General features: G+C 37.1%; 1 pseudogene; it reads left to right on the top strand.

Moving 5' to 3' along the window:
• The first annotated feature begins 468 nt into the window (after positions 1-468).
• Positions 469-594, top strand: LOC121101905 (annotated as a pseudogene).
• Positions 595-12,739: the final 12,145 nt, after the last annotated feature.

Here is a 12,739-nt window from a genome sequence, read left to right as displayed (position 1 = left end):
TTCACTCATTCAGGCTTATTTTTTGTACTATCCCCAAGACACCCAGGAATCATGACTATTCAAAGAAAGTTTACAGATGTGGTAACATCATAGGAGAGCTTGCTGTAGGTTGACTTGTGAGGCCACTGTGAAGGGAATCAAGACTGAAAGGCCCTGAAACGCATACCCCCAAAATAACTCAAACATATACCTATCATTTTGCATCTGTAGGCCTATGTAACTGGGAATGTAGGCCTTTATAGGGAAAGGGATCTTTGGGCCTAGAAACAGGAAAGCTGGAAATACAGGATATCTGTCACCAAAAATAACAGAGCAGAACAGGTGTCCTGAGAGTTTCTAGGCCTTCCCATATCAGGAAATTGTGAGGAGACAATATGCATTAAAACGTTATAAGGGTGGGGGCAGGGCTTATATGAGAACTCTCTGCACTTTCCTTTCCTGAAATAGTTCTAAAAAAAAATAATGTCCATCGCTTCTCGGCCTTTTGGCTAAGATCAAGTGTAGTAAAAAAAAATAATGTCCTTTTAAAAAAATGTTGTAAGTTTTCTTGAACATTGTGATTTTTTCGTCTGATCGTTTTTATCAAGACTCTGTCCCACAGTGAGTAACAGTAAAATTCTTAAATGAAAAGTATCTCCTATGCTTGTTTTTAGGGAGGTAGGAGCTAGCGAGATAATATCCTCCTCATTATAGAGTCAGCGAACACCAGAGAAGATACTAATGATATCAAAGAGAATGGTTGATAAGGCTGAAGCCATTGGGCGTGTATAGCAGGGAAGAAATAAACACAAGGAAAATCAGCCTAGCATCAAGAACTGACCTTGAGAAATTAACGGTCTGGAACCCCTGTGGTTTTCAATTATGCTGAAGTATAAACTTGGAAGAAAGCAAGAGAAATGCAAGGAAGAAATGACCACCACTTCTTGATTTCCTACAGTCTAATTGCATCATTATCCTCCCAACATTACAATCAAGGTCTAAGTCAAGGTAGTCAAAGACCCCTTCAAAAAGCTGTCTTTGTAATAAATAAAAATACTCTAAGTGTATCTTAGTTATGATATAATGATAAATATTATTCAAATAAATGGTTCTAGAAAAATCTATAGGAACGTTAGTGTAAAAGCATTCTACTCAACTGGAAATTAAATACAAGCTTAAACTTTACTCTGAATTTTCAGAGATTTTTTAAACTAATTTTCATGTTATATTGATCTGTGAAGAAATTAAAAATCTTAGTAATTTCACAGATTACTTAAAATATTTGATTTTTAAAAAAAATATAAAGAATCCTGTTTTGATGAACCATATGCTCTATGTAGTTTTTTACTGGCAAATCCAGAAATTTTTCCATCAAAGGCTTTCTACTGACAAATGCAATCCAATCTACTCTTAATTTATTGTGTTTTGGCTGGACTTTGGGATTATCATTTTCTTACTTATACATCATGCACACCTATCATAGTTCATCCTACCCTCTGCTTCATATGTTTACCATTTAATGAAGTTTCCTGGAGAATTGACTTGCTCTGTTTGGCTGTTACTTATGCCCATTTATGAATAATTCCTTAAAGTATTTTCTCACATTTAGTGTTTCTTTTGCACTGCTTTGTTATATTATCCCAGTGCCTTACTGGGTATTTACCCCAAAGATACAGACGTAGTGAAGAGAAAGGCCATATGCACCCCAATGTTTATAGCAGCATTGTCCACAATAGCTAAACAGTGGAAGGAGCCGAGATGCCCTTCAACAAAGGAATGGATAAAGAAGATGTGGTCCATATTTACAATGGAATATTACACAGCCATCAGAAAGATTACCCAACGTTTGCAGTAACATGGACGGGAGTGGAGGAGATTATGCTAAGTGAAATAAGTCAAGCAGAGAAAGACAATTATCATATGGTTTCACTCATTTGTGGAACATAAGGAATAGCAGGGAGATCGGTAGGAGAAGGAAGGGAAGAATGAAGGGGGGGGTAAACAGAAGGGGAATGAACCACGAAAGACTATGGACTCTGGGAAACAAACTGAGGGTTTCAGAGGGGAGGGGGGTGAGGGGATGGGCTAGCCTAGTGATGGGTATTAAGGAGGGCACATATTGCATGGAGCACTGGGTGTTATATGCAAACAATGAATCATGGAACACTACATCAAAAACTAATGATGTACTGTATGGTGACTAACATAACATAATAAAATATTTAAGAAAAAAAATTATCCCAGTGCCTTTATTACAGAAACTCAAAGAAGAAATGCTTATCTATATTTTGTTCCATTGATGTTTAAAAAAGAATAAAGACAAATTCTATAGCTATTGCCACAAGTTTAATACAATATAATCATATAAATAGCTTAATTATACATTTATTAATTAATTACTTTGAAGCCAACAAAACACTATTTTTATGTAAATATATAAATATACTATATATTTATTTGACATACTTAATGATCTAGAGTGATTTCTATGCATCTCAGTATCAACTGTGGCTTAATATGAAGCTTTGCTAGTGAGGAGGCCTTGATTATCCTGTGGCAGGTTTTATAATCCTCCCTAACAAATCCATAGGCATCTCAGAATTAGATCTATGCTAATTCCAAAGAACAAGAAGATACAGGGTTACTCATTTTAAAAAGCATTTATGGAGAGCTATCAATGTGTTTGACCCTATTAGATGGCCCAATAAATAGAGAAATCATTTTACAGGATATTTTTCAAGTACCTAACTGTGTACCTTGCACAAAGTGGTAGGTGCTGGGGATAAAGGTGAGTAAAACATGACCCCTACACACAAACAACTCACTAGTTAACTGGGGAGCTAGGTAGAAATGCAAATTACGATATACTATACGACATGTGCTACAGTAGAGGTTTACTATATTATGGTATCTCAGAAGAAAATAATTTTGCTGGTGATGAAAGGGGTGCTTATGGGATACTGCCAAGAGAAAAACTGAGCTGGAATTTTGTATACAGAAAGAGATGGGAAGGAAGGGGGAGTGAAGAGAAAGAGTGAGTAGAAGGGAGGTAGAAGGTAAGAAGGTAGACGAGGAGGGAAGCAGAGAGCAAGACAGAGAAAAAGAGAAGGAGGAAGGCTGAAGGATACTGCTGGCCGAGTGAAATCCTAACACGGACATGGAGACACAAATGGGCATGAACATTTAAGGACTTGCCGAGAGGTGCAGCCGGAGAATGAAGGCTGGAGCAGTGAGCGGTGTCCCGGGCGCTAGAAGCTAGTCGGAAGAGTTGACTGGGATCAGATTAAAAGGTCCTTGGTGCCACGATAGACTTTGGACTTTATCTTAAAGCAACAAAGCGCTAACAAACATTTTTAAACAAATAAATACGAAAGTGAGGGATGGATTTCTTGTGGTTATTGTGTTTTGTTCCTGTTTTGTTAGGTTTGGGATGTGGCTGTTTAGATGCGTGTGTTAGAAAGTTACTTTGGGAGTAAGTAGTACGGGAGGTAGAGTATGTTCTCTAGCCTCTGCTCTAGTAGCAGTGCATCAGATATTGAAAAATAACTACCCGGAGCGGAGAGGATTTAAACTACATCAGTGACAATAGAAATGGAAGATAATCATCAACTATTGCCTCCAGAGGTGATGTAGTTGGTGGCAGACTCTGGAACAAGGAGCTTAAATTGGATTCCTTGATTTCCGGTCACTGATGGCATAAACTTTTGCAAGTTCCTTAAGTTCTCTGTGACTCAGTTTCTTTCTCTTTCTTTCTTTCTTTCTTTCTTTCTTTCTTTCTTTCTTTCTTTCTTTCCTTCTTATTTTATTTATTTATTTATTTGACAGAGAGAGGCAGCAAGAGAGGGAACACAAGCAGGGGGAGTGGGAGAGGGAGAAGCAGGCTTCCCGCTGAGCAGGGAGCCCGATTTGGAGCTCGATCCCAGAACGCTGGGATCATGACCTGAGCCGAAGGCAGACTCTTAACGACTGAGCCACCCAGGCGCCCCAATTTCGAACGCTTACAAGTGAGTTCAATATTATTGTATTGCACTTTGGTTTACAAAGAACTTCTTTAAGGGTTCAAACATTTCTAAACTTTGATGAGTGGCAGAGAAAGAAAGCACCTTCTTCTACATTGAATCTGAATTATTTTTTATTTCAACGTCAAGTTTGCAAAATATGTATGTATATATAGTTCAATTACTCTAACTGCAAGTATGTACAAAATATTTCTAAAATTCGACAACTCTAGCTTCTATTTCAGTTATTAGATCATCATCGCCCTTTTAAGATGCATTTACGAATTTCGTAGGTACCACAACCAATACAAGAAGCACATTTATTCAATGTATATGTCTTAATTTAGTGGAACATTATTTTTACCATGTTTTTACAAGGTTCTCCATCACAATTTGAATTTGTTTTATTACTGTGTAAAGCAAATAATTTTATCTCCATGCCCAACTTTTAAAATAAATTTGTAAATTTGTAATGGCTTTCACAATAGTGTCAGGTGTTTTATCTCGGCAAAATGAACTCTATATAGTTTTACTTCCCCCCCCCACCCAGGATTTGTATGGGGAAAGAACAACTGTTTTTAACTGGCTGGTGTTCTATTTGTAACATCTGATATAAGATTCTCATCATTTAACCATCTGTGAAGTTATTCTGTTAAAATAAATAATAGGTCTTGTTTCACTTTTCGTATGGCCATAAGAAAACTTAAAATCTAAAATGAAGTCCTTTGATCCAAATGGAAAGTCGTGCTTCACAGAGTGACATGTAGATAACTTTCTGCAGCTGCATCTGAGTTAAGTCATGATCTCCAGGCACAGTCATCTTAAAATAACAATAACTTTTGAAGTGGGTATTTTTTGGTTTTCAGGGAGGCAGCCTTTATGGCCCTCTTGTTGGATGGGGAATTTTAACATTTTAGCAAGTTACACCTTCATCATTAGCTTTCTTGAGAAACAGAAACTCGGTACCTAGTTTTTCATTAAACAGTCTGGGGTTTTAGCTCATTACTGCCAAAACAGTTGATTGTGATTTTTTTTTTTTTAAAAAGCATTGATAACAAAATAAACAAAATTTTGAAGATTTATACCATAAAATACCGACAAAACTGTGGGAGCAAGAGTATTCAATCATTACAATCCTTTTACATTATGGTTACCAGCTTCCAGTTCCTGCACGTATCTCAGAGACACCTAAATTGTAATTACCACATTCCCTAAGGTTCCTGCTGGTTAGCAGCCTGGAAGTTCGTTACATCTTGAAACCTGGGCATGGGCCATGGCAAAATTGGCTGGAACACTAAATAGACTGTAGGGGCAACGGTGTTGAATATTCTTCCTCCACCCCCAAGACTAGAAGGACGTAGCTGTTCCTAGCCAGTTGAGTCCAAGTGTAAGTCATTTTATCAGTTAAGACTCTGCATATATCGTCCTGAATAGTGATTCTTATTTTGCATTTTCAAAGATTCTGGAATGGAAAGGTAAGGTTATCTCTCATTGTTTTTACGTGTGTTAAGGTGAGAATTCTTTTTCCTGCATACTACTCTCACACTTCTGCATGAAACTGTAGTACAAGATAAAGGCCCATCATGTTGATCCTCACTTATTTTAATACAATACTTAATACTACTTGTTTACATCAGGAAAAAAAATTTAAACTGGATGATACACTGAGGAATAGGCATAAATGGGGATTGCCTCAGGCAAACGGGGACATATGGAAACCAGTTTAAATTCATGGTGAAAATAAATTCAATTAAAAGCCACGGGTATGGGATGCCTGGGTGGCACAGCGGTTAAGCGTCTGCCTTCGGCTCAGGGCGTGATCCCGGCGTTATGGGATCGAGCCCCACGTCAGGCTCCTCCACTATGAGCCTGCTTCTTCCTCTCCCACCCCCCCTGCTTGTGTTCCCTCTCTGGCTGGCTGTCTCTATCTCTGTCTAATAAATAAATAAATAAAATCTTTAAAAAAAAAAAAGCCACGGGTACTTGTTGAGGACCTACTAATCCCAAGAAACTTTGTTATGAGCTGAAAGGAAATAAAAATAGGAATTAAGCCATTCTTTCCTCTTACCTTTAGAAAGGACATATATACAAAGGATTTACATTCAGAATAGAATGGTATGACATTTTCTGGAAAATTACGGAAGTGAGACTCCTACACTGAAAAAAATAGCTGGTGGTCTTTATTTCCAATGATAAAACTTGAGATTTTAAGTAAAAATTAGAATTGGAAAAAGTTGTATTCACTACTGTGAGCTTGGCAGTTTGCCAATATTTAAGGGCTTTTCTGATGAGCTTGACAGTGATCCTGAAGTAGGTCAACATTTCAAAGACCTGCATAACTCAGCGAATCATTACTCGCAAAATGACAAATGTGTGAGTGATGTTACAAAATCATGCATGGCCATTCAAATTGCAAAACAGCCCAATGGATTTTCATATAACAATTTGAGCATTTTATTGATATGGTTTCCATTCCACATTACAACTAACCTTTAATACACAACACCTTGCTAAGTTTTGGTTTAATATACACAAAAATAAAGACTATTTAGAGTCTTCTGAAAAGACTATCACAACATGCCCTTCTTTTTCCAACTACATATCTGTGTAAGGCTGAATTTTCTTCCTGTGCTTTAACCAAAATAGCTAATCACAACAGACTGAGCACAAAAGAGGTTATGATAATCTAGCTGTCTTCTCTTAAATCAGGCATTAAAGAGATATGCAAAAATGTGAGACAGTGCCACTTTTCTGACAAATTGTTCTATTTTAGAATATTTCTCATTAAAATGTTATTTACATTGACATGTATTATTTCTATGTTTAAAGGAATTAATAAATAAAGATTGCCTTAAATAATACAGTTGGATTCAATTTCATAACACTGGGGCTTTTGAGAAAACAGGGTGATGAGAAAACAGTAATGGATTGGGAAAGTTTTTCAGAAAAGACCTGGTATTCTAGTTAGACTCTGAGAAGTGGCTTGGATTTTAATAGGAAGTGTTTTTAAAAGAATGAAAGGTCACAAATAAAGGCATAGAAATAGAAAAGCACCTGAGAGTCTCAGGTAATAATGAGTGATGAGTTCAGTTTGTTAAAATATAAGGAAGACACCATGCCTTCCTTCTTCTCTTCCTACCTCTCTCACCATTGCTTTTGTCTCTTTTTTGTCCTTTCTTTCTTCTCATTCCATAAATATTGATGCTTCCAATGGTCTTGTCCTTGGATCTCTCTTCTCACTCTATCTAACCGTCCCTCACCAATCACATCCATCCTCAAGATTGGAACTTCACTTCTTGGCTTCAAATCCCAGATATTCATCTCACCTTTCCTCCCAAGCTCCAGGGCTATATGTTCTGGACATCTTACAGGCAACAGAACTCATGTGGAACAAATGTCTTCTTTGAAACCACTGTCTCTCCTACATCCCCTTTCTTGGCATGTCCCATTCAGGAGTAGCTCAGGTCAAAACACAGAACCTCCCTAGTCTCCACTCTCACCTTCCTCCCCCATATTCATTCAATTCCATCCCACTGTTTCACCTTTTCCTTTTTATACTATTGCACAATTTTCCTTCCCCCTTTTTATATTAAGATATAATTGACATAACATTATATTAATTCAGGTGTACAACATAGTGATTTGATATTTGCATATATTGTAAAATGACCACCACAATAAATCTAGTTAACATCTACCACCACACATAATGACAATTTTTTTTTTTTACTGATGAGAACTTTTCAGATCTACTCTCTTAGCAACTTTCAAATACAGCATTGTTAACTGTAGTCACCACGCCATACATTACACCCGTGACTTATTTATTTTATAACTAGAAGTTTGTACCTTCTGACTATTTTCTTAGTTCTTTCTGCTACTAGTCTTATAATCTTTCATTCCGTCCGCCATATTGCTGCCAAAGTCAACTGTACAAAAGCAACACATATAATCATGTTGTTTCCCTGTTTTGAAACCCTTTTGTGGCCCCCTCCAGGAACTCTTAGCACCTTAGTGGAACATAAAATTCCAACCAGTATCTGGCTCTTGATTGCTTTCCCATCCTTAATGCTCGGCAAGGACCCTCCTCAACTCAGAACATATACCTTGCTTCTGCCATATCAAAGAGTTTGCAGTTCTCCAAATGTCTCCAGGTTGTTTTACTTTGCCAAGGACTTGTCCAGGTATTTTCTCTTCTGGGAATGCCCTTCCCTACTCCATCAACAAAGACTACCAATTCACCTTTTATGATTGTTCTCATGATTTCTTTGAAGAATCGCTCTCTTTACATTGGGTTAAATAATATTATGTCATTCTCTCTTTTAATAATAACATTTTAAAAGTGATTGTTAGAATTTAAAATGGTTTTGAAATTATTCTTAATTGGTTTTCCCTCTCCACAGCAAAAAATACTACTGTGTGAAGCACTTTGCATAAGCTCATGTTGTTTTAAATAAGAAGCAAAGAAAATTTCAATATTTAGTGGAAAGAAGCCAAGGAGGCTTTTTCTTCTAACATTCCAACATATAAGCTGGCAAACAAAGGACGAAGATTTATAAAACACACGTCCAATATCCAAATGTATATTGTGTCCCTTAAAAACTTGTTTCACAAATGAATTTATACTGCTGGAATTCCTTGAATATTCAAATTTAATTTTGGATAGATTTGACATTCTTTTATATCTCAGAAGATATTTTGTTTTGAGAGGGGTTTTCTTTTTCCTCAAGCAGAGCTGAATTTCTTGTCTTTCATATTAACATAGCTATTCACTCACAGTTCACTTTAAAAAGGGTTAAAATTCGTAAGCGGCAACATCATAGCTGTATTTGCCATCCCCTGAATTCAAGTGATATCAGAGGTACAGACAAGCTTGCCAGAGACTTGCTTCATCACTGGGCTCAAGTCCCCCAAATCAGCGAGCCCTTGTAGCTTTCTGTGAAAAATACAAAAACTTGGAAGGGTGTTTTATGAAGTCAACTTGAAAAAAAATGAAACATGCTTAGTTTTATACAGTATCTTTGGTTAAATGGTTCATCTACATCTAACACTGTATGAACTCCTAATTATCTGAACCTTTGAACTTCATTAAGACATTTCCAATTTTATCACTAAAAATAATCTAATCGGAAGAATTTTGTCAAAGGAAACTGTTAATAAGTGATACCAGCAAGGATGTTGTTCTCATATCCTCATTGTGCTTTGCTTTTTTGGTCTTAAAGGCAGAATGCTGGCACAATACTCTTAATAAGATGCCTAGAGAATCTGTCAATTTAAAAATTGCCAAAACACAGAGCTAGAAAGAACTTGTTTAAGATTTTAAAAAACAAAATTCAACTGAGTAAATGTTAAAGATCTTATTGGCTTTATTCGGTGACTCATCAGTCAGGCAGCACTGAATCTAGCAGATAGAAAGGAGCTCCAAAGAGCTGAACAAAATGAAAGACTTTTAAAGTCAGAAAAGAGCAAAAATAAGGAAGTTATCCTAGGCCAAAAGTGGATTGGTTATTGCAAGATTATTTTCCTTTAGGGGATGGTAGGGATCTATCAGGCAGATCACCTAACTAATGTGATCAGGTAACATCTGGCTGACTGGTTGAAGATTCTGTTTTCGGGAACCCTAAAACTAAATTCTGTTTGGTGACATAGAAGTTAGCATGAGCGACTCGATTCCATTTTTAGCCTGCTGTTTTGTTTTTAATGAGATAAATTTGGATGGAGATTATATATATATAAAATTTACTGAGGAGATGCAGAATGTACACAGCTTTTATACTTAACTATGTCAAGAAGACATTACCCCAGTTATAGAAATGACAGGTCTCACATTTATTTACCAGGATAGCCTTCAGGGTCTACCCCATTCATTTGAAGAGCAGAAATAATCATCATAGCGGCAGGGGAAGCATCATGTATTTGCTACTCAGGTGATCCACTGGCATGAGATTTTTCATAGGTTTATAATGCTGGTGATGCTTCTCAGTGTCTTACCAAGTTCCCTCGGCATGAAAGCAGGGTGGTGGTTTTTTTAAAGAGGGAGGCAAGAAATAAGTAATGGAGTCAAGACAGCTAGAAATTAGAAAAGAATAAAAGAGATGTGAAAAACACCTGAGAAATTAGCCAGCATTTGTGGAAAGAATATACGATTATAGAAGTTAGGGTCCCAGGGCACCTGGGTGGCACAGCGGTTAAGCGTCTGCCTTCGGCTCAGGGTGTGATCCCGGTGTTATGGGATCGAGCCCCACATCAGGCTCTTCCACTACGAGCCTGCTTCTTCCTCTCCCACTCCCCCTGCTTGTGTTCCCTCTCTCGCTGGCTGTCTCTATCTCTGTCGAATAAATAAATAAAATTAAAAAAAAAAAAAAGAAGTTAGGGTCCCTAATGTTGAGAACGAGAATAATCAAGATTTAATGAAGCAAAAGTTTTATGACAGAGTGATGAGATCTCTGACAAATCAGATTTTTCCCGGTTTATTTTTATGTTTAAAAGATTCTGTTTCATTGAAGCTGTGTGGTCAGTCTAGTAGGGTAACACATTTGGAAACTATGATAGGGATGGGAAAACAATAGCAATGGTAATACAGGAGTTCCCCCTTATCCACAGAGGACACATTCCAAGACCCCCAGTGGATGCCTGAAACCGCAGACAGTACTGAACCCTATAGAAACTACAGGTTTTTTTCCTACACATACCTATCTACGATAAAGTCTAATTTATAAATTAAGCAGAGCAAGAGATTAACAACAATAAATCATAATCAAATAGAACAATTATAACAATATACTGTAATAAAAGTTGTGTGAATGTGGTTTCTCTCTCTGTCTCACAATATCTTATTGAACTGTGCTCACCCCTCTTCCTATGATGTGAAATGATAAAATGCTTATGTGATGAGATGAAGTGAACGACACAGACGTCGTGATGTCATGTTGGCTGCTACTGTCTGACCATATGTCAGCAGGAGGGTCATCTGCTTTGGGACTGTGGTTGACTGTGGTGACTGCAGGTAACTGAAACCGTGGAAAGCTAAACGTACATAAGGGGGGACGACTGTACTTTTCAACAGGGCAGAAAGCTCTTAGCTTCAGAAATGAAAGGGAGAAGGCTGTCCCATCTCTCTGAGAGAGTAGATGCAAGACCATCCTGAAGAGATTTTAGTTTTCTACCTTCTGCTCCCCATTTAGAGACACGTCGTGCCTGCTTTATGTAAAGATGATATCTTAAAGCTGAAATTTGGGAGCAGAAGAATTGGCTTTTATAGTTAAAGCATCATGCCACAAAAGCGGATTTACACCTTCTTTTGGATGGCTTGGAAACTGTCGATGCAAGCCACGGAAAGAAGGCATAGCGCCTAGAAAGACGGAGGCTAAGAGCCAAATTCCAGGAAATCAAGGACTGTGTACAGTGTTGGGTTAAAGTGAGCCATAAATGGAAGACTTTCCACTCCCTCCCTCCCCCCACCCCTCCTCTCTGATTTGTGTGTGGAGGTGGGGATGGGGAGCATGTGTCTTCATGCACACATACATCTTAATATACATATATTTTAGGAGCTGATTCCTTTTTTAAAAAGTTTGCTTCAAAGTATCCTCTTGAAATGTAGTTATAATTCAGTTTGCTTAACTCTTAAAATAGGCTTTGTAATGAAAGTATAGCAAATGTGGAGAGAGTTCGCAATCATGGAAAAGGCACTGGAGTGCAGGTCAAAAGATCTGGGTGCTAGTCCCAGCTTCAGCTTTTCAAAATCCATGTGACTATTAGCTTGACTATCTGAACCTCGCGTTTCACATCTGGGGAATGAAAGGATTGGACTCGAATGATCTCTAAGGCTTCTTCCAGCTCTGACATTTGATTATTCTGTGAAGTCTGGGTTAAGCAGAGAGGCTTCTTTGGTATAGCATGCTAACTGCTCTGAGAGGGATACCCGAAGGGTAAGAGCAGGAAGGGACAAAACCAACTTCTGAAATATTGAAATTACCTCCTCAACAAATGAGTAGCTTGCTTTGTAACGAAGCAGGAACAAAAAAGATCACATTAATAGCTACAGATAATATTTTTCATAAGTGAACAGGGCTAAAAATAGCAAAACCAAAGAACACACACCTAAGGTCACCAAAAGACAAATACCAACATGTATGCCATGCTGCCCTTATTAAATCTTTCAGGTGAAATAGATAATGCAAATAAACTTTAGATATCAAATAATGCAATTGTAACATACTAATAAACCTAGTGAGAAGCAAACAATAGAATAGTATTTAGGAAAAAAAAGAATAGTGTTTTGACAGATCTGCTTGCATATATTTACTTGGCTTGACCACTTACTGGCAATGTGTACTTTGGGAAGTTAATTATGTGTTTATTGTGGAAAACTTGGAAAATGTCAAAGAATGAAAAAAAGCTTTAATGCATAGAATTCTGGAAAATGTAGTTTTAGCTTCCCAACCTTTTTTAGTAAAGGAAAATAAGCCAGAACAGGTACATCTATATTTACCATGTTTATCACCTTTACCTAAAACATCATCCTAAACACATATGCTAAAAGCACTTCCTTTAAGAGCACAGACAGAAACATTCACCATCAGGTGTATTAATCAGTATTATTTTGGAAGTTCCACTAAATGCAATAAAAAAGTTTAATGATTATTTATAACACCACTAGAAGAGAAAAAATGTAGGGCTGATGATACAGTTGTACATCTAAAAACCTCCCAAATTGCAGTTTTAAAGTAAAAAAATAAAAAACTAATAATTTGATAATTAGA

The sequence above is a fragment of the Ursus maritimus genome, unplaced genomic scaffold (assembly GCF_017311325.1).
Source record: "Ursus maritimus isolate PB19 unplaced genomic scaffold, ASM1731132v1 scaffold_11, whole genome shotgun sequence".
Classification (NCBI taxonomy): domain Eukaryota; kingdom Metazoa; phylum Chordata; class Mammalia; order Carnivora; family Ursidae; genus Ursus; species Ursus maritimus.
Note: the sequence above shows the minus strand (reverse complement) of the source record. Positions and strands in the feature narration are given on the sequence as shown.